The sequence below is a fragment of the Mobula hypostoma genome, chromosome 2, assembly GCF_963921235.1.
Source record: "Mobula hypostoma chromosome 2, sMobHyp1.1, whole genome shotgun sequence".
Lineage (NCBI taxonomy): Eukaryota > Metazoa > Chordata > Chondrichthyes > Myliobatiformes > Myliobatidae > Mobula > Mobula hypostoma.
In genome coordinates, this window is record NC_086098.1 from 154,545,804 (window position 1) to 154,567,973 (window position 22,170).

Sequence of the window (22,170 nt, forward strand, 5' to 3'; positions counted from 1 at the left end):
GTCCTTTACTACAGAGATGAAAAGGAATTTATTTAACCAGAGAGTGGTGAATCTGTGGAATCCATCGACGCAGGCGGCTGTGGAGGCCAAGTCATTGGGTATATTTAATGCGAGGTTGATAGGCTCTTGATTTGGGTGTCAGTTTACGGGAAAAAGACAGGGGAATGGAGTTGAGATGGATAATAAATCAGTCACGATGGAATGACACTTAATGGGCTGAATGGTCTGTCTGCTTCTATGCCCAATGGTATTACGGTCTCTCTGACACATGGGGCAAATGCAACACTACAGGAACATCCGCATCGGTAGCCTGCAAACCAATGGTAAAAATAGAGAATTTTCCTATTTCAGTGAACAGCTCTCCCCAGTCCCCTGTGTTCCTTTCTCACTCTTGCCGATTCGGCAGGATGCTCCCTCACTTTCTTCCTTATTTCTATCTATTACCCTTCCCCCAAATCCAACCCCTCCCCCCATACACACACACACACACACACACACACACACACACACACACAGACGCCAATATCACCTTCACCTGGCCCCATGTGTCCACCAGCAGTACACCTCCACTCATTTAATTCCCCTACCCTCTCCAGCCTTTGCCTTGCTCCTCTGTCGCACATCCATATACTGGTTATTTGCCCTCTATTTTCTCCATACAGTGTTTCGAACAGACACTTCTACCATCCTGTTGCTTCCACAGATGTCGCTTGACCTACTGAGTTTCTATCAATTTACTCTTTGCTCCCGATTCCAGTATCAACAGCATCATGGTTTCCAATTCATTATAATGACAATATTGTTAAACTATCGTTCAGAACTATAGGTGTTATTCCCCTGAATTTGGGATACATAATTTACGAGAATTAACAGCACTTAATTCCAGCAATTTAAAGAGAGCCAATAATGGCTCGATTCATTTCTTGTGAATGAAGTACACGAACAGTGCACGGGGTTAGATTACATGGAGCTGATTCACGCCATTGAAGCCTTGAAGATTTTAAAAAGCGGAATTGTACACGGCAGTCTGCAAAAATTGTATCAGGAACTGCTTGTAGCGAGTGAACAGATGAGAAGCACGAAATGACAATATTGTTAACTTTAAACGTGTAACGTGTCACGTCGAGACCGTTGAGGAATCGTTTGCTGTCGTAGGTTGATCCAGAAGCGGGTGAAGTGAAGATAAAGGTACCAACTTCAAAACAAATAATTCATTGGAAGAAGAAGACTGAGGGCACGGATACAGATTCTGGTTCTGATTGCTGTACAAGAGGCGTTATCGTGCGTTCAGAACACTTTATATAAAAGCCCGCAGATTGTCCTCAATTACAAAAAAAAACTGAGTGGATTGTGAAAAACATTTGCTATACTGCCGTCACGTTTGTGAACTAGTCGATGGGAAAGATGTACTATCCCTGGAAGTCATACAGTGAAGATTCACTGAAAATGTCACGTCTGAACAGTAAATCAAATCGATTTTAATCTTTTAAAAGATGTCATAAGTCAATAGATTAGTTTGAAGGGAAGTACTTCAATTTTGAAGGTCATTGGGAAAACACTCTGGATTTTAAAACAAGTGGCAAATTAGACTGCTGGAATCCAAAAGCAAGCTAGCCAATAATATTACAGAGGATACCGAAGCTTTCCTCAGAGTCATAAAGTGCGAAAGTGTAAATGGATAATGGACAGTTGGAAAATAATGCTGGAGAGGTAACAATGGGGAACAACGAAACAGAAGACGAACTGAATAAGTATTTTGCATCAGTCGTCATTGTGGAAGACACTAGCAGTATGATGGAGGTCAGCGGGCATGAAGTGTGTGAAGTTGCTATAAGGGTTTCTTCTTTCATGTTACTTGCTAAGGCTAATAATGAAATAGCTGCTCTGCACTGTATAATGAAACGGTACTCTGTACTGTTAACTGATGAGGTAATGTTCTCTGTAGCAGCATGTTTGGGTATAATTAGTGATAACGGAACTTGTATTCATTTGCTAACCAATTCGGATAGATGTTATTCTTTCTGTCTGTCTGAACGTTGTTAGTTTGCGCGGGCTTGGGGGAGAAAGCGCGAAGAAAATGAAGAAAGAAGACCTGGCTTGAGGAGACGTTTGCGGGACCCGCTGGGTCTGAGCTCGGGGCGGAAGCCCAGGGGTCGACGACGAGCGAAGGAGGATCAGCGAAAGGGAATTCGTGAGCTTCAATGTTGTGCACTGGACATGATTATGAGATTATTGGCGCCTTTTATTTGATTCCCTTTTCTTTTGTTTTTCTACTAACCCCAGTTGAATGAGGTTGAATTTTTAATGAGCACGTAACATTCAACAGAAAGCAGTTAACTGAAAGTGCAAATAAATCAGAATCAATTTCAGGTTTATAATCACCGGCATGTGACGTGAAATTTGTCAAGCAGAGAAAAAATAATAATAATAAATAAAATAAAAATTATAACAAATAAACAAGTAAATCAATTACGTATATTGAATAGATTTTAAAACGTGCAAATATAAAAAACACTGTATATTTTAGAAAGTGAGGTAGAGTCCAAAGATTCAATGTCTGTTTAGGAATGAACAGCAGAGGGGAAGCAACTGTTCCTGAATCGCTGAGTGTGTGCCTTCAGTTTTCTGTACTTCCTACCTGATGGTAACCATGAGAAAATGGCATGCCCTGGGTACTGGAGGTTCTTAATAATGGACGCTGCCTTTCTGAGGCACCGCTCGCTCTCCTTAAAGATGTCCTGGGTACTTTGTAGGCTAGTACCCAAGATGGAGCGGACTAGATTTGCAACCTTCTGCAGCTTCTTTCGGTCCTGTGCATTAGCCCATCCACAGACAGTGATACAGCCTGTTAGAACACTCTCCACGGTACAACTGTAGAAGTTTTTGAGTGTATTTGTTAACATGTCAAATCTCTTCAAACACCTAATAAAGTATGTTATTGCCAATCTGCAAAGATTGTGGTCTTTCGGTTAGGAAGTCGAGGATCCAATTGCAGAGGGAGGTAAAAAGGCCCAGGTTCTTCAACATCTCAATCACGGTTGTAGGAATGATGGTATTAAATGCTGAGCTATAGTCGATGAACAGCGTCCTGACATAGGCGTTTGTGTTGTCCAGGTGGTCTAAAGCCGTGTGGAGAGCCATTGAGATTGCGTTTGCCGTTGACCTGTTGCAACAATAAGCAAATTGCAATGGGTCCAGGTCCTTGCCGAGGCAGGAGTTCAGTCTAGTCATGACCAAACTCTGAAATTATTTCATCACTGTCGATGTGAGTGCTACCGGGTGATAGTCATTAAGGCAGCCCACGTTATTCTTCTTAGGTACTTCTATAATTGTTGCCTTTTGGAAACAAGTGGGAACATCTGCCCGTAGCAGTGAGAGGTTGAAAACTTCCTTGAATACTCCCGCTACTTGATTGGCACAGGTTTTCAGAGCCTTACCAGGTACTCAGTCGGGACCTTTATACAAGTAAATAAGCATGAACGGACGGATATTACCGAGGAATACCTGTTGGACTATTTGGATTGGGACTTCAATATTAAAGGTAACATCACATTCATGAAGGACAGGAAGATGATGAAATGCACAAGGATTCGTTGCTAGTGAATGTTGATCTCAGAGCAATGAAGATAGATGGCCTACTTTCAGGGCATTGGGTGGAAGATGTGGTTTGAAAAATAATAAAGCCAAAATTCCCAGTGGTATATGAATCCTGGCACAAATACAGCAGCAAGATATTAGGACTACGTGCATCCGACGAAGCAAAGGCTGTTTACCATATTTGCACGTTCATGGTTATTTGGAATTTTTTATAGGCATCCGTCGTCTCATGAGATGTGACCATCGTTTGCGCCTTGGAAGGTTTCCAGGGTGCGGCCTGGGCAAGGAAGACCAACAATTGTATGGAGGACCAACAGTTGCCCATGCTGCAAGTCTCCCCTCTCCACGTCACCGATGTTTTCCAAGGGAAGGGCATTAGGACTCATATAGCTTGGAACCGGTGTCCTCGCAGAGCAATGTGTGGTTAAGTGCCTTGCTCAAGGACAAACACGCTGTCTCAGCCAATGCTCGACTTAGCGACCTTCAGATCACTAGACGAACGCCTAAACCACTTGGCCACGTGCCAACACATATTTGGAATCATACTGCAAAGTAAACAGATGGGCGAAAGTCTGTGAGGTGCTCATTAAATATTTTGGAATATTTTAGAACAACTTGTTCTAGCGCCAACCAAAGGATATTAAGAAGGAATTAGGAGCGGAGATTCCATTTGAATCAGCCGCAATTTTAATAATTGGAGGATCAGCCCAGAGAGCCGAGAGCGCTACTTCGTATGCAAAGTATGACGTGACAGAAGAATATTACTGAGCAAGTAGGTTTTATTTTACTGAGGATCCATTTGATTCCTGGCCCCAGTCACCCTCAATGTCAGGTGATTCCATACTTGCATCAAGAGAAGTGGCAATTCAAAATCGCAAATGATCTCCATATCCATGTGCTTACAGTGAAGCACGTAGTAAATATCACATTATATTGGTTCGTGTGGCATGTGCGCCAGTAGGTGGAAGTGTTGCATCATTTGATACCCATATTTCATGTAAAAAAAAAGGAAGAATCGGGTCTTGAACGCATAAAATAGCAGCGACTGTGCACTGCATCGATTTCCCAAAATGGGTTCATTGAAGTCATTACTCTAGAATGAATGTTATCTTTAACAAACTGACATTCCCATACCGCAGCACTCAAATGAAAATGTTGATGAATTGTCCGTTGCAGGATCTAACAACGGGTCATCATGGGTAAGTATGAAGGTTATAGGAATCTCGGAGTCAATAGAAAACAGAAATCAGCGACGAAGAGCACCGGTAGGAAAAAATGGCTAGTGAAAATCATGCAAAAATCGGGAAATATTTCGATGGAACACGAGCGACAATTGTTGCATCAGATATCTAGCGCACCGGATTACAGGAAATTTTCTATTTAATACCGAACAGTGTTGCCGGAGTCTAATAAAATAGGACACGCTAATCCAATCCCTTACTACTCTCCGTATTTTACGTCTCAACTTCATACAAAATACAAAGCAATCAATCTAAGAACAGCGGCGTATTGAGTCTCATTCGAAGTATCACGTTTACACTACAGCACTCTCTCCTTTCCGGCCACTCTGGTGAAACGCCAAACAGTTGCATTGTCTATCCACCATTACAAGAACTGCAGCTCATCGGTACAGTAAACACTTTAAATGCATTGTAGTACTTAATCTTCAAGGCTATTTTACATTGACGTTATAAACGTATAACACGTAAGACGGAAAAGCGTTTACACGAGCAGTTTAACACAATATTCTGTTGATTATATTAATGATACTTTCCACTTCGGAGACGAGGGTGTAGAATAGCAGAAACATGAGGATGATTTTCCAAGATATATTCGGGAAATAGCAAGTCGGGATTGTTCAAATACCAGCCTCCTCGCCTGTCTGTCTGCTGCGCTGCATCGATTTTACAAATCCTTCTTTGCCCTACAACTACTCTACTCTTTAAAGGTTTAACTCTCGTTCAAGCAGGAGGTAAAGGAGGTGAAGGGACTTGCTGCAAAGTTCATACAGTGCTATCGCAGAGAGGGTACGCCAAAGAGACTTTACTCAGATTCCTTCTAAGCTTTCCGCATAACATTTCTGTTTTCTCGCAATAATCAGTCTTTCTGTTTGCCTGTTGTCTATTCATCGCTTCGGATTTCTGGACAGATGCAGCCCTTCGCGCCCTGAGCTATTCGGGACCATGGCAACCTCAAGCTACAGTACTTCAGCCGTTTCTTCCCATTATGTCACACTGCCAGTATATTTCCCTTCTGGACATTTGTGTTGGGGAGAGGGAGTTTTAGGGTTGAATGGAAATGTGTAAATATCAGTCGACAGTGACCCTGTGAATCGGTCATAAGATATCACGTAAATTGCTAAATTTTCAAAAATATTTTTATTCTTGTTACATTTACCGAGGTGCAGTGAACAGCTTAACTTGCAGGTCATTCATGCAGATCAGTTCATCAGTGCAATTTGACAGCACAGTGCGCAGAATAAAGTGTTACAGCTATAGAGAAAGTGCAGTATAGGTAGACAGTAAGGGGCATAACGACGTAGATTGTGAGGTCAAGAGTCTATCTGATCTCAGGAGGAAAACATTCAGTGGTCACATAACAGAAAGATAGACGCTGTCTGTGAGCCTGGTGGTATGTGCCTTTAAGGCTTTTGGATCTTCTGCCCGATGGGATGGGGGAGAAGAGAGAATGTCGGTGATGGATGACGTCTTTGCTTATATTGGCTGCTTTGGCGAGGCAGTGAAAAGTGTATATAGAGACCAGAGTGAGGAGTTGGCTTCCGTGATGTGCTGAGCTCTATAAACAATTCTCTATAAACAACTCTCTGTAGATACCATACCCAGCCGCGCTGCACCTAGACAGAATTCATCGATAAAAATTGCTGAGAGCCAAGGTTAGACTCCCGAGGATGTAGTGGCGCCGGTCAGCGCTCTTTGCCCTGGTATCTACGTGGATGGACTAGGATGCCTTGTTGGTGATGTCCACTCCACGGAACTTGAATTTCTCAACTCTCTCGACCTCAGCACCGTTAACATAGCTGCCCCGCCCATTTCCTGAAATCAAGATTCAGTTCGTTCGTGAGTAGAGATTTGCATGAATATATAGTTCAGTGACGTCGCATCTTCTACAATTCTTAAAGAGCAGCTTCGAAACAGCACTGAACAGGACTTGTGTCCAAAAGCCTTTGACTTCCGATTCGTCATTTCTGCTTCACGATGGCTAAATGGGTCCAGGTTCTAGCCGCGCTTGTGTTCTGTTTGTTCAGTAAGTAGAATGCTTAATCTTTGCCAATACTGTCCTTTCTACTGTGTATTTTACTTAAGGTTTTTAAATAATTATTTGTTATTTTCGCCAGCTGCAAACGCGGAGATGACTTTGACTCAGTCTCCGTCTGTATCGGCGTCTCCGGGTAGAACCGTGAAGATCATTTGTACCATGTCAGGGGGTAGCATCGGCAGCTACTACACGAGCTGGTACATGCAGAAACCCGGCAGCGCCCCAGTTTTTGTGTGGTATGGAAGCTCCACGAGAGGATCAGGAATTCCAGATCAATTCACCGGTTCCATAGACACATCAAGCAACTAAATGCATTTAACCATCACCAACGTGCAATGGGAGGACGCCGCCGATTATTACTGTGGTGTCTGGGACGATAACATAAACAGATTCACCTTTGGGAGAGGAACTAAACTGAATTTCAACAGTAAGTTAATATTTGCTGGGCTGAGATCGCATTAAACTTTGTTTGATATTTCTTTAGTTTGTACCTTGGAATAATGTTATCTGTTCTTCGAAGCTGTTTACAGAGCGCTTCCCATTGTATCTTTACAATACCGCAGGCAGAAAGCTAGCACATATACATCCTGTTTGCTTGGTAGTGTTACTCAGTTTGGCTGAAAAGTATTTTCTAAATACCCAGAGTTCATTGAAGTCAGATTTTTTTAAATAGCTTCGTGAATACATGCTACTTGCTGTTATCGAGGGTTCCTTAAAAGTTTCCCAGGGAACAGAGAAGTGATTTATTAAAATATATTCACAACTGTGAGGTTTTGCATTAGACAGCAGGGGTGAGGTCGTGCTTAGAACCAGCAAGTGCTTGTATGAGGGATCTGAATGCCAATTGTCCTGAATACATTTTGTTATTTTTTTTAATTATTTCTGGTAATATTACTATATTGTTGTGCTTGAGTTATATGTACCCTGGTCTCCAAGAACGTTGTTATGTTTGACCATATACGTGTACACAGTTGACTGCCAATAAATTTTATCCTGAACCTGAGGCTTAACAGGGACAAGAGCAGAGCTGTGAATGTTAACGATTTGCAATAGAGAATTTCTATTTACATAAGACCTGAAAACAAAGGAGCAGGATTAGAGAATTCGACACAACGGGTCCGCTCCGCATTCGATCATCGCTGGTTTGTTTTCTCTCAAACCCATTCTACTGTCTTCTCTCCATAACCTTTGATGTCACTACTAATCAAGAAACTATAAAACGCCGTTTTAAAAATACCCAAAGACGTTGTCTCCACAGCCTCCTTTGGCAATATATTCCACAGATGCAACACTTTATGGATAAATAAAATCATCATCATCTCTGTTCTAAAGGACTGTCCTTATATTCAAAGGCTTTTCTCTTAGGTCTAGACTCTCGCACTATAGGGAGCATCCTCCAACTTCCTCTCAATCTAGGTCTTTCAGTATTCGGTAGGATAAAATGAGATACCCTCTCATTCTTCTGAACTGCAGCGTGTACAGACCCAGGGCCATCAATTGCTCCTCATACCTTAACTCTTTCTTTGTCGCGATCATTCCTATAAACCTCTTCTGGACCCTCTCCAATGCCAGCACACATTTCTTAGATATGTGCCCAAAACTGGTCACAATACTCTAAATGTGGTCTGACAAATGCCTTTTGAAACCTTGGCATTGCCTCCTTGCTTTTACATTCCACTCATCTCAAAATGAATACTAACCTTGCTCTTGCCTGCAAGTTAACATTTAGGGAATCCTGCACGAGGATTTTCAAATCCCCTTGCACCTCCGACTTCTTAATTCGGTCCTCGTTCAGAAAGAAGTCTATACCTTTATTCCTTCTGCCATAGTGCACGACCATACTATTTCCTACACTGTATTCCATCTGCCATTTCTCTGCCCATACACCTGATCCGTCAAGATCATTCTGGGGACTCCTACTACCTCAGCACTGTCTGCTCCTCCACCTATCATTGCATCCTCCAGAAACATGGTCACGAATCCATAAATCCCGTCATCCAGATCATTAACTTTTAGCATGTGACGTAGCAGACTCAACACCGATCCTTGCAGAACACCACGCGTCACCGGTGGCCAACCAGAAAAGATTATCTTCACGCTTTTCTCCTGTCAGTCAGACAATGCTCCATCCATGCTTGTATCTTTGCGGTAATATCATGTGCTCTTAACCTGTTAGGCAGCCTGATGAGTGACTCTTTCTCCATGGTCTTCCAAAAATCCAAGTAAACAACATTCACTGGCTCTTATTTGTTTATCCTCCCTGGTATTTTCTCAAGGAATATCAGCAGATTTGTCAACAAGTACCAATTGGCCCGAAATTTCGTCCTTAATAATGGATTCTAGCATCTTGGCAACAACTGACATCAGGGTAATTGGCCCGTAATTTCTTGTCTTTCGCCTCCCTCTCTTCCTAGAATGTGGACTAATATTTGTGATTTTCCAATCCTCCGGACCCATGGGCCCATTCTTGAAAGATCGTTGCTAATGCCTCCATGATCTATCCAGCTACCGCCTTCAGAATCCTGGAGTGTAGTCCTTCTAGCTTGGTGACTTATCTAACTTCAGATCTTTCAGCCTCCCAGGCTCCTTCTCCTTCGTCATAGCAACTACTCTCACTTGTGTTTAGTTTCCATTTATGCCTAATTTCGATCTCTGTTTGCTCAACTTGATCTTATCACGTTTACTTTGGCTCCTCTTTTTCTAAACCTATTAATCCATCGAGATTCTGGTGCCCCGTTCTAACTTCTCCCAAATTCGTCTTCATCATGATCCCATCCCAGAGCCCACCTCAGCCTCACCAGTTTGTTTGAGCTTCTGCAACGTCTCAGTGTATGTGTCTCCGCTTTAATATCAAATTGTCACTCGGCCCACCTTTTTGTTTGCATTTCAAAACTCTCCAGTCCCGCAGGCCACTGAGTATTTGCTTCCTTCTAATTTTTGGATACCCGGTCATTACAGTACTGAGTGATTTCTCGTTGAATAACAACTCTGAGGTCTGAAACACTGGAAAATCACTCTTTAACTTCTCTGTCTTGTCGCCGCGCTTTCCTTCGAGATGGGACTGTAAAATGATCTCTTTGTAAATTCTGTTCTGTAGACTTGATATCTCATTGTGTGAATGGGTTCAATTTTTCAAATTTATGAAAAATTATTAGCAAAACCGTGACTCAGATATCCACATCCTTCTGGATTTCATAGACCTCTGAGAGTGGTTATCGGGTTTTCTTTCACTGTGTATTACCCCGGTCCAAACAACCCTTTCGGAATTAATTGTGGGACTAAAAACTAAAAAATCCAAGTATACAACTTTAACTGGTATTATTTGTTCCGATTAAAATATTTCCATGATTTTTCGCCATTCCCAATCCTTCCTTTACTGCGGCGAATTGTTGCACCTCCGAGAAGGAGGGACAAAGGCACAGTAAGTCAATCAAATTCACTGCCTCATCTCTTGATTTTTACGTAAAAATAGCTGCGACGACATTTCGCCACGCGCTCTGCCAAATCTCTTTCGGGGTTTCTTGTTGGTTCTATGATTCCTGTCTTTACGATTTTAACATCATGGAACATGTCAATAATCTGTCACGATATTAACTATAGGATGATTACATCAGATTGGATCAGGGTATCGCGGGATGTATAAAGTATATCTTATATATATTGGAGAGTATTTCATGATGAAGCGCAGAACTCTCGGCACTGGCTTGGGTTAACAGCAATGCACACTGGCTGTCAATTCCAAGTAATTCAGTCTCAGAAATTTCTTCTTTCCTCTGAGTGATGCAAGAGTAATTGGATTTCGTGACTCATCTTTCATGTTAACGTGCATTAGCATTTCGTATTGAATTAATCACTGCAAGGCAAAGCTGGGGTCGGCTGGTCATTCAACGGTATGGTGACATACCCTAAACCTAAACGGGAAAACTTGCTACCGTTGAAATCTGTACCTCATATTCTACCTCGGCCTTAGAACAATTGGTTCAACCTCTGAAATCCAAGTCCACAACAGGACACAACAGTTTAAGAGTAATATTATTTTCTTTGATCTTCAAAGCAAAACTACTCCAGGTTTATCAATGCATGTGTGAATTGTGACTTAAAGCGATCGAAATTTCGGACGAACTCTCTTCAGCAATCTCGATATATTGAAATTTGGATTAAACATCAGCATGTTTGCCACGGAATTAAACACTGACGTTCATGGGTTTCTTGGCATTCACGATCTCAGTGCCTGAATTCGCCTTGCAGTGGAAACGGTGGTTCTGAGTTGCAGTTACGATAACGATGCGGGAAGCAATGCAGCCGAATAGATGGGTTCTGTACGCTATTGTCCAGAAGCCTCTACAATCGGATTTTGTTTTGCCACTCCATCGGAATTTGTTATTTTATTGTTGTGAATTTTGCTGTTATGTAAAAATCCTTCTCTTTCCTTTACATTGTAGCTACTTCTAATGGCCATGATATTTTTTGGCTTGGATGTCTTTGTGGAAGAACAAAATGCGTTAATGAGATTCAGTTGTGTCCGCGTTCTCATGCGTTCTGACTTTTAAGATTGTAAAATCACAATTACAAAAAAAAGACGAAGTTTGAATCCAAATTATATCAATTAATAATTCATTTCCCTGCACTTCTTTCTACTTACAGATCAGCGAAAACCCGCCGTATCCGTCCTCCGACCGTCTGCGGAGGAAATTCAGGGACAGGGCACCGCCACCCTGGTGTGTTTGGTGAGCGGGTTTAATCCGGCCGCTGTGAATATCGAGTGGATGGCGGACGGCAGTACGAGAAGGAATGGCGTTGAGACCAGCCGGATCCAGCAGGACACGGACAACACGTTCAGTGCGAGCAGTTACCTGACTCTGCCGGCCTCAGACTGGAACTCACACGAGCATTACTCCTGCGTGGTTAAACACGAGTCTCAGGCAAAGCAATTTCAAACAAACATCGTGCGATCCAGCTGTATGTAATACAATATGTTTATACGCTGATTCTTTAAAATAAAACAAATGAATTTCATGTACAGATATTACATTTTCTATTGTAGCTCACAAATTTTTCCATCGGCAGAAAATATGCATTGCGTCCTGCTGAGTATTCTTAAATTGAATTCATTCTGAAATTAATAGTTTCAATGTAATTTTATCCCACGGTAATTAAAATCTACCTGATCTACGGTGGCGTTTTGCCTCTTTCAATATGGCCGACAAGAGCATCATTTTTCAAAAGGTTGCTTAGATAGTGAAGATGATCAAACTTTGGAACTCAATTAAATAAAATAGACAATGTCGTTTTAACATTGTGCTAGTTACTGAGCAGATTTTCTACCTGAACTAACCGTAATCACTATGGCTACATCAGGATAAGTGGTGTAATTAATTGTCAGCGAAATTTCCATACATATTAAAAGAAAACTGATATCACCTTTATTTGAACATCGTAGGCATATTCGATTTCCAATTCCAGCATTGTATTGTTCATGGAAATAGTCTTTCTACAGCTGGTCATATTCAGGGGGACAAGGGCTTGTGAACCCTGTGTATGCAGCGGTGCAGGAAGAGTAGCACTTAGAGTTCAAACTAATTACATTTTTGCTCAAGTGTTCTTCAGAGCTGCAGTTTTCATTCTAGGTGATTTCGGCTTGCGGTGCATAACAACCCATATTTCAAACATATAACCATATAACAATTACAGCACGGGAATAGGCCATCTCGGCCCTTCTAGTCCATGCCAAACTCCTATTCTCACCTAATCTCACCGACCTACACTCGGTCCATAACCGTCCATTCCTTTCCAGTCCATTTGTCTATCCAATTAAACATTAAACGACAACATCGAACCTGCCTCAACCACTTCTGCTGGAAGCTCGTTCCACACAGCCACCACTCTCTGAGTAAAGAAGTTCCCCCTCATGTTACCCCTAAACATCTTAAACATTGCAAATGGAATCCAAAGCATTCATCGTAAATACAGTCTGACGGTGGATGATTATCTAAAGCTATTTCGGGTTTCACGTCAGTGAAGCGCCGAAGATAGCGCAGCGACATTTGTACATCAGTTTGTAGAATTGATATAATCATTTATAGACCAGTGAGCCTTACGTCTGTGGTGGGAAAGCTGTTGGAAAAGATTCTTAGAGATAGGATCTAAGGGCATTTAGAGAATCATGGTCTGATCAGGGACAGTCAGCATGGCTTTGTAATGGGCAGATCGTGTCTCACAAGCCTGATAGAGTTCTTTGAGGAGGTGACCAGGCATATAAATGAGGGTAGTGCAGTGGATGTGATCTATATGGATTTTAGTAAGGTATTTGACAAGGTTCCACACGGTAGGCTTATTCAGCAAGTCAGAAGGCATGAGATCCAGGGAAGTTTGGCCAGGTGGATTCAGAATTGACTGGCTTGCAGAAAGCAGAGGGTCGCGGTGGAGGGAGTACATTCAGACTGGAGGATTGTGACTAGTGGTGCCCCAAGGATAGGTTCTGGGACCTCTCCTTTTCCTGATTTTTATTAACGACCTGGATGTGGGGATAGAAGGGTGGGTTGGCAAGTTTGCAGACGACACAAAGGTTGGTGGTGTTGTAGATCGTGTAGAGGATTGTCGAAGATTGCAGAAAGACATTGACAGGTTGCAGAAGTGGGCCGAGAAGTGGCAGATGAAGTTCAATCCGGAGAAGTGTGAGGTGGCCCATTTTGGAAGGACAAACTCCAAGACAGCGTTCAAAGTAAATGGCAGGATACTTGGTAGTGCAGAGGAGCAGAGGGATCTGGGGTTACATGTCCACAGATCCCTGAAAGTTGCCTCACAGGTAGATAGGGTAGTTAAGAAAGCTTATGCGGTGTTAGCCTTCATAAGTCGAGGGATAGAGTTTAATAGTCGCGAGGTAATGATGCAGCTCTATAAAACTCTGGTTAGACCACACTTGGAGTTCTGTGTCCAGTTCTGGTCGCCTCACTATAGGAAGGATGTGGAAGCATTGGAATGGGTACAGATGAGATTTACCAGGATGCTGCCTGGTTTAGAGAGTATGCATTAATGATCAGAGATTAAGGGAGCTAGTGCTTTACTCTTTGGAGAGAAGGAGGATGAGAGGAAACATGACAGAGGTATACAAGATATTAAGAGGAATAGATAGCGTGGTCAGCCAGCGTCTCTTCCCCAGGGCACCACTGCTCAATATAAGGGGACATTGCTTTAAGGTAAGAGGTGGGAAGTTCAAGGGGGATATTAGAGGGAGGACTTTTACTCAGAGAGTGGCTGGTGCTGTCATGGTCCCGTCTGGCAATCCCCCCACCTTGCCATTTGCCTCAAGATTTGGGCCTCGATCACCTCATTTAGATTCCAATCATTCCCAGGTATCACTAACAACAGGCACCTGCTTCCCATCAAACGGCAGGATAAAAACCTTGTGACCACAGCAAGAAGCCGCCAGTTCGTTGGCCGACTGTTGTGAGAGCAAACCTTGTTTCCTATTCCTGAGTACTGTTAGTTCTAAGCTTCGCATCGTCTCCGGATATCGGCTCCCGGTTCGCGGAGGTGCTGCGCCTAACAACTCTGCCTCAGCATCTGTGTCCTGCACTTGGGGTCGTCCCCAGCCACGTCCTTGCAACAGAACGAACTGGCCAACATGAACCCAGCGGACACGAATCCTCTGCAACAAGCCCTCGCCAGCCTGCGCTCCCTATTGGGCTTGCACGACCAGCTGCTCCGGGAAGTCATGGAAAACCTCCGTTGCCTATCAGTAGACGTAAGAAAGGTCAGTGAACAGGTCGACCGAGTATCCACCCATCTTACCCCGTCGACTCCGGGAACTCCGTCTGACCAGCCCAGACAGCCTGTGGTGGCGACGCCCGAGGCGTCAACAACACGTCCGCTAAGAGAGCCGCACGTCCCTGAACCAGAACCCTACGCCGGAGATCTGGGGAAGTGCCGGGCCTTCCTGCTACAATGCTCCCTGGTGTTCGAGCAGCAGCCATCCACGTACGCCACGGACAGATCTAAAATAACTTACATTATGGGGTTATTACGAAGAAATGCCTTAGCGTGGGCCACCGCGATTTGGGATAGTCAGCCAGAGACCTGCTCTTCCTTTCCCACCTTCATCTCAGAATTAAGGAAGATTTTTGACCATCCCCTCTGCGGTAAAGATGCCGCTAAGCGGCTACTCACCCTCCATCAAGGCTCACGTAGTGTTGCAGAATACTCCGTGGAGTTCCGGACGCCAGCGGCCGACTCGGGCTGGAATGATAAGGCACTCCAGGAGGTATTCCGGCAAGGCCTCTGTGACAAGGTAAAGGATGAGTTGGTGGCTAGGGATGACACTAACAGCCTGGATTCATTGATCTCCCTAGCCACCAGGCTGGACAACCGACTCCGAGAACGACGGAGGGAGAGAACCGGTCGGCCTTTGGCCACCCCATGGCATACTTTACCATCTACTCCTCGCCCTAACCTCTCTCCTCCTCCCACTCCTAGAATAGCATCCGGCCTGGCCGTTTCCACCACCCCCGGAGAGGAACCAATGCAGCTGGGACGGAGCCGTCTTTCTCCCTCTAAGGGGCTCCGGAGATTAAGAGCAGGGGATTGTTTCTACTGCTGTCAGTCTGGCTATTTTCGTGACATCTGTTCCCTTCGGCCAAAAGGGGAGGGCTCACCAGTAGAAAGGGGGACCCTGGTGAGCCAGACCACATTCCCTTCTGTCCCCCAATCCCGGATGCAAGTCCAAGCCACTGTAAGCTACAACCAACAGTCCCTGTCCTTGTCTGCCTTGATAGACTCCGGTGCTGAGGGAAATCTGTTGGATGAAGATATAGGAACCCAAGCCGGAATTCCTCGAGAGCCGTTGACTACTCCTCTGGAAGCCCAGGCACCGGACGGAAGACTTCTGGCCCGAATCACTCACTGTACCCCACCACCGTCTTTGATTCTCCCGGGGAACCATCGGGAACAGGTACAATTTAACTTGATCTCTTCCCCTCAAGCCCCAATATGTTTTGTGTACCCATGGTTGAGCCGCCACAACTCTTGCATTGATTGGTCCACCGGGAGGATAACAAGCTAGAGTCCGTTTTGTCACGCCACCTGTCTGCAGTCGGCCTTTTCACCTGTGAAAACCACCTCGACCTTACCTGCAGTTGAACCTCCTGACTTGTCCAGGGTTCCAGCCGGGCACCACGACCTGGGACACGTGTTTAGTAAACAACGCGCCCTTTCCCTGCCTCCACACCGACCGTACGATTGTGCTACCGACCTTCTCCCCGGAGCTCCTCTGCCCACAAGTCGCCTGTATAACTTGTCCCGGCCAGAGAGGGAAGCAATGGAGGGTTACATCAGTGAATCTCTCGCGGCGGGCATCATCCGACCCTCGTCCTCCCCGGCGAGCGCAGGGTTCTTCGTCGCGGGGAAGAAGGATGGTTCCCTACGTCCCTGCATCGACTACCGAGGCCTAAATCATATAACCATAAAGAACAAGTACCCACTGCCTCTGATAAGTTCTGCGCTCGAACCACTTCACGAAGCCACCATGTTCTCGAAGTTGGACCTACAAAGCGCCTACCGTCTGGTCCGAATAAGGGAGGGGGACGAGCGGAAGACGGCATTCAATACCCCGTTAGGCCATTTCGCGTACTTGGTCAATGCCCCTGCAGTCTTTCAAGCCTTGATTAACGATGTACTAAGAGACTTTCTTAACCGCTTTGTGTTTGTCTATCTGGATGACATCCTAACCTTTTCCAGCAGTCGCCAGCAACACGTGCTTCATGTCCGTCAAGTCCTGCAGAGACTGGGTGAGAATAAGTTAATCGTAAAGGCGCAAAAGTGCGAATTCCACGTCCCCTTGGTCAGCTTTCTAGGTTATATCATCGAGAGCGGTCAGGTGAGAGCTGATCCCGAGAAGATCCGGGCTGTGACGGAGTGGCCCGAACCCACGGACCGCAAGCAACTCCAACGGTCCCTGGAGTTTGCGAACTTCTATCGCCGGTTCATCACAAACTACAGTCAGGTGGCGGCTCCTCTGACCCGACTTACCTCAGCTGCCGCACCTTTCCTTTGGAACTCCGAGGCGGACTCAACATTCGCGGAACTAAAGACGCGCTTCACGTCTGCTCCCGTTCTGATTCAACCGGACCCCTCCTGTCAATTCATTGTGCAGGTTGACGCCTCCGACTCCGGGGTGGGAGCGGTACTGTCTCAATGTTCGGGAGCGGTACTGTCCCAACGTTCGGGCCGGGATCAGAATCTACTTCCCTGTGCCTTCTTCTCTCGCCGATTGTCTCCCGCTGAACGAAATTACGACGTGGGGAACCGGGAGCTACTGGTGGTCAAGCTGGCGTTAGAAGAATGGAGACACTGGTTGGAGGGGGGGGGGGAGAACACCCGTTCATCGTGTGGATGGACCGTAAGAACCTTGAATATATCCAGACCGCCAAACGCCTGAATTCTCGCAAGGCCCGTTGGGCATTATTCTTTGGCCGATTCAGGTTTACCCTCACGTACCGTCCAGGATCCAAGAACAGGAAGCCGGACGCGCTATCCCGCCAGTATGACTCCAAATGTGACACCACCAGTCCCGGGACTATCCTCCCACCTTCCTGCGTGGTTGCCACCCGCACTTGGGAGATCGAGGCTAAAGTAAAGGAAGCCCAGCGGGGCGACCCCGACCCGGGCAATGGACCCGGAGATCGCTTGTACTTGCCCGCCTCCGTCAGGTCCCAGGTTCTCCAATGGGGGCACACATCCCGGTTCGCCTGCCACCTCGGGAGTGATCGGACCCTGGCTCTCCTGAGGAAGTACTTTTGGTGACCGTCCATGGAGGGGGACACCCGTTGTTATGTCTCAGCTTGTTCCATCTGTGCCCGAGGAAAAGTCTCTCATCGACCACCTGCAGGGCTACTTCGTCTTTTACCTGTCCCTGGTCGCCCCTGGTCACACATCACCTTAGACTTCGTCACCGGTCTACCCCCTTCCCGCGGAAACACCACAGTCCTCACCATGGTAGACCGATTCTCTAAGGCGGTGCACTTTGTAGCCCTCCCTAAACCACCTTTCACTCAGGAAACCGCAGATCTTCTCGTCCGCCACGTCTTCCGCCTCCACGGAATCCCCGCGGACATCGTCTTCGATCGGGGTCCCCTGTTTGTCTCGCAAGCATGGAAAGATTTCTGCCAAGCCTTGAGCGCATCGGTCAGCCCGTCATCCGACTTACACCCCCAGACGAACGGGCAGACGGAACGAGCAAACCAGAACCTGGAGGCGACGCTTCGTTGCGTAACGGCAAACAACACATCGACCTGGAGCGACCACGTTCCGTAGGTTTAGTACGCCCATAACTCTCTGGTGAGCTCTGCCACTGGGAGTTCTCCGTTCGAGTGCTCCCTTGGGTACCAACCCCCGCTGTTTCCCGCAAAAGAAGAAGAGATTGCAGTACCATCGGTTCAGGACCATATTAATCGGTGCCTTAAGATTTGGGAGGAGACGCGCACGGCCCTACTCAAATCAACAAATCGAAGTAACAAGACAGCCGACCGACATCGCATCCCGGCGCCTGAGTACCGACCTGGGCAGATGGTGTGGCTGGCCTCCGAGGACATCCCGCTCAAGAACGAACATAGAAAACTCGCCCCTCGCTTCCTGGGACCATTCAAGGTGGAAAGGGTAATCAATCCCACAGTGGTCCGCCTAAAGCTGCGCATCCATGCGCATCCACCCAATCTTTCACGCGTCTCAGTTCAAGCCAGTATCCATCAGCCCGCTGTGTCCCCCTGCCGAGACTCCCCCACCTGCCCGTATCATCGATAACCATCCGGCATACACCGTCCGACGACTACTAGATGTGCGCCGTCGGGGCAGGGGTCTCCAGTATCTGGTGGACTGGGAAGGGTACGGTCCAGAAGAGTGTTCCTGGGTACCCCGCCCTTTCATCCTAGACCCTTCCCTCATCCAGGATTTTCATCGGGACCATCCGGACAGGCCGGGAGGATTGCCTGGAGGCTCCCACTCGGGGGGAGGGGGTACTGTATGGTCCCGTCTGGCAATCCCCCACCTTGCCATTTGCCTCAAGATTTGGGCCTCGATCACTTCACTTAGATTCCAATCATTCCCAAGTACCACTAAGTACACGCACCAGCTTCCCATCAAACGGCAGGATAAAAACCCTGCGACCACTGCAAGAAGCCGCCAGTTCGTTGGTCGACTCTCGTGAGAGCAAACCTTGTTTCCTATTCCTGAGAACTGTTAGTTGTAAGCTTCCATCGTCTCCTGCATATTGACTCTCCATTCGCGAAGAGGCTACGCCTAACGACTCTGCATCAGCATTTGGGTCCTGCACTTGGGTTCGTCCCCAGCCACGTCCTTGCAACACTCTCCCCAATCCCCAGTGTTCCTTTCTCACTCTTGCCGATCCAGCAGTGTGCTCCTTCACTTTCTTCCTTCTTTCTATCTATTACCCTTCCCCCACTCCCCCCCCCCCCATACACACCCACACACACAGACGCCAGTATCACCAAATCCCTGCACCTGGCCCCATGTGTCCACCAGCACTGCACCTCCACTCATTTAATTCCCCTACCCCCTCCAGCCTTTGCCTCGCTCCTCTATCACACATCCATATACTGGTTATTTGCCCTCTATTTTCTTCATACAGAGTTTCGAACAGACACTTCTACCATCCTGTAGCTTCCACAGATGTCGCTTGACCTACTGAGTTTCTATCAGTTTACTCTTTGCTCCCGATTCCAGTATCAACAGCATCATGGTTTCCAATTAATTATAATGACAATATTGTTAAACTATCGTTCAGAACTATAGGTGTTATTCCCCTGAATTTGGGATACATAATTTACGAGAATTAACAGCACTTAATTCCGGCAATTTAAGGAGAGCCAATAATGGCCCAATTCATTTCTTGTGAATGAAGTACACGAACAGTGCACGGGGTTAGATTACATGGAGCTGATTCACGCCATTGATGCCTTGAAGATTTTAAAAAGCGGAATTTTACACGACAAAAATTGTATCAGGAACTGCTTGTAGCGAGTGAACGGATGAGAAGCACGAAATGACAGAACTGTTATCTTTAAACGTGTAACGTGTCACTTGCGAGACCGTTGAGGAATCATTTGCTGTCGTAGGTTGGTCCAGAAGCGGGTGAAGTGAACATAAAGAACCAACTTCAAGACAAATAATTCATTGGAAGAAGAAGACTGAGGGCACGGATACAAATTCTGGTTCTGATTGCTGTACAAGTGGCGTTATCGTGCGTTCAGAACACTTTATATAAAAGCCCGCAGATTGTCTTCAATTACAAAAAAAAACTGAGTGGATTGTGAAAAACATTTGCTATACTGCAGTCACGTTTGTGAACTAGTCGATGGGCAAGATGTACTATCCCTGGAAGTCATACAGTGAAGATTCACTTGAAAATTTCACGTCTTGAACGGTAAATCAAATCGATTTTAATCTTTTAAATGATGTCATAAATCAATAGATTAGTTTGAAGGGAACTGCTTCAATTTTAAAGGTAATTGGGAAAACACTCTGGATTTTAAAGCAAGAGGCAAATTAGGCTGCTGGAGTCCGAAAGCAAGCTAGCCAATAATATTACAGAGGATACCGAAGCTTTGCTCAGAATCATAAAGTGCGACAGTGTAAATGGATAATGGACAGTTGGAAAATAGTGCTGGAGAGGTAACAATGGGGAACAACAAAACAGAAGACGAACTGAATAAGTATTTTGCATCAGTCGGCACTGTGGAAGACACTAGCAGTATGATGGAGGTCAGGGGTCATGAAGTGTGTGAAGTTACTGTAAGGGTTTCTTCTTTCATGTTACTTGCTAAGGCTAATAATGTAATGGCTTCTCTGTAGTGTATAACAAAATGGCTACCCTGTACTGTTAACTGATGAGGTAATGTTCTCTATAGCAGCATGTTTGGGTTATAATTAGTGATAACGGGACTTGTATTCATTTGCTAACCAATTGGGATAGATGTTATTCTTTCTGTCTGTGTGAAAACTGTTAGTTTGTGCGTGCTTTGGGGAGAGAGCGTGAAGAGAATGAAGAAAGAAGACCTGGTTTGCGGAGACGGTTGCCGGACCCGCTGGGCCTGAGCTTGGAGCGGAAGTCCAGGGGTCGACGACGAGCGAAGGAGGATCAGTGAAAGGGAATCCGTGAGCTTCAATGTTGTGCACTGGACATGATTATGAGATTATTGACGCCTTTTATTTGATTTCCTTTTCTTTTGTCTTTCTACTAACCCCATACTTAAATATAATATCTTAATCGTTTAACAGCACATTGTTGACTGAAACAACAGGAATTCTGCTGATGCTGGAAATTCAAGCAACACACATCAAAGTTGCTGGTGAACGCAGCAGGCCAAGCAGCATCTATAGGAAGAGGCGCAGTCGACGTTTCAGGCCGAGACCCTTCGTCAGGACTAACTGAAGGAAGAGTGAGCACCAGGTCATTGTCTCCCACACTATCAACGACTTTATCCGCTCAGGGGATCTCCCATCCACTGCTACCAACCTTATAGTTCCCACACCCCGCACTTCCCGTTTCTCCCTCCTACCCAAGATCCACAAAACTGCCTGTCCTGGCCGACCTATTGTCTCAGCTTGCTCCTGCCCCACCGAACTCGTTTCTGCATACCTCGACACTGTCTTATCACCCCTTGTTCAATCCCTTCCCACCTATGTTCGTGACACTTCTCACGTTCTTAAACTTTTCGATGATTTTAAGTTCCCTGGCCCCCACCGCTTTATTTTCACCATGGATGTCCAGTCCCTATATACTTCCATCCCCCATCAGGAAGGTCTCAAAGCTCTACGCTTCTTTTTGGATTCCAGACCTAATCAGTTCCCCTCTACCACCACTCTGCTCCGTCTAGCGGAATTAGTCCTTACTCTTAATAATTTCTCCTTTTGCTCCTCCCATTTCCTCCAAACTAAAGGTGTAGCTATGGGCACCCGTATGGGTCCTAGCTATGCCTGCCTTTTTGTTGGGTTTGTGGAACAATCTATTTTCCGTGCCTATTCTGGTATCTGTCCCCCACTTTTCCTTCGCTACATCGACGACTGCATTGGCGCTGCTTCCTGCACGCATGCAGAACTCGTTGACTTTATTAACTTTGCCTCCAACTTTCACCCTGCCCTCAAGTTTACCTGGTCCATTTCCGACACATCCCTCCCCTTTCTAGATCTTTCTGTCTCTGTCTCTGGAGACAGCTTATCCACTGATGTCTACTATAAGCCTACTGACTCTCACAGCTATCTGGACTATTCCTCTTCTCACCCTGTCTC

The 22,170-nt window shown here is 45.7% G+C and overlaps 1 pseudogene; it reads left to right on the plus strand.

Moving 5' to 3' along the window:
* The first annotated feature begins 6,812 nt into the window (after positions 1-6,812).
* LOC134359763 (immunoglobulin lambda-1 light chain-like) lies at positions 6,813-11,991 on the plus strand (annotated as a pseudogene).
* The last annotated feature ends 10,179 nt before the right edge of the window (positions 11,992-22,170 follow it).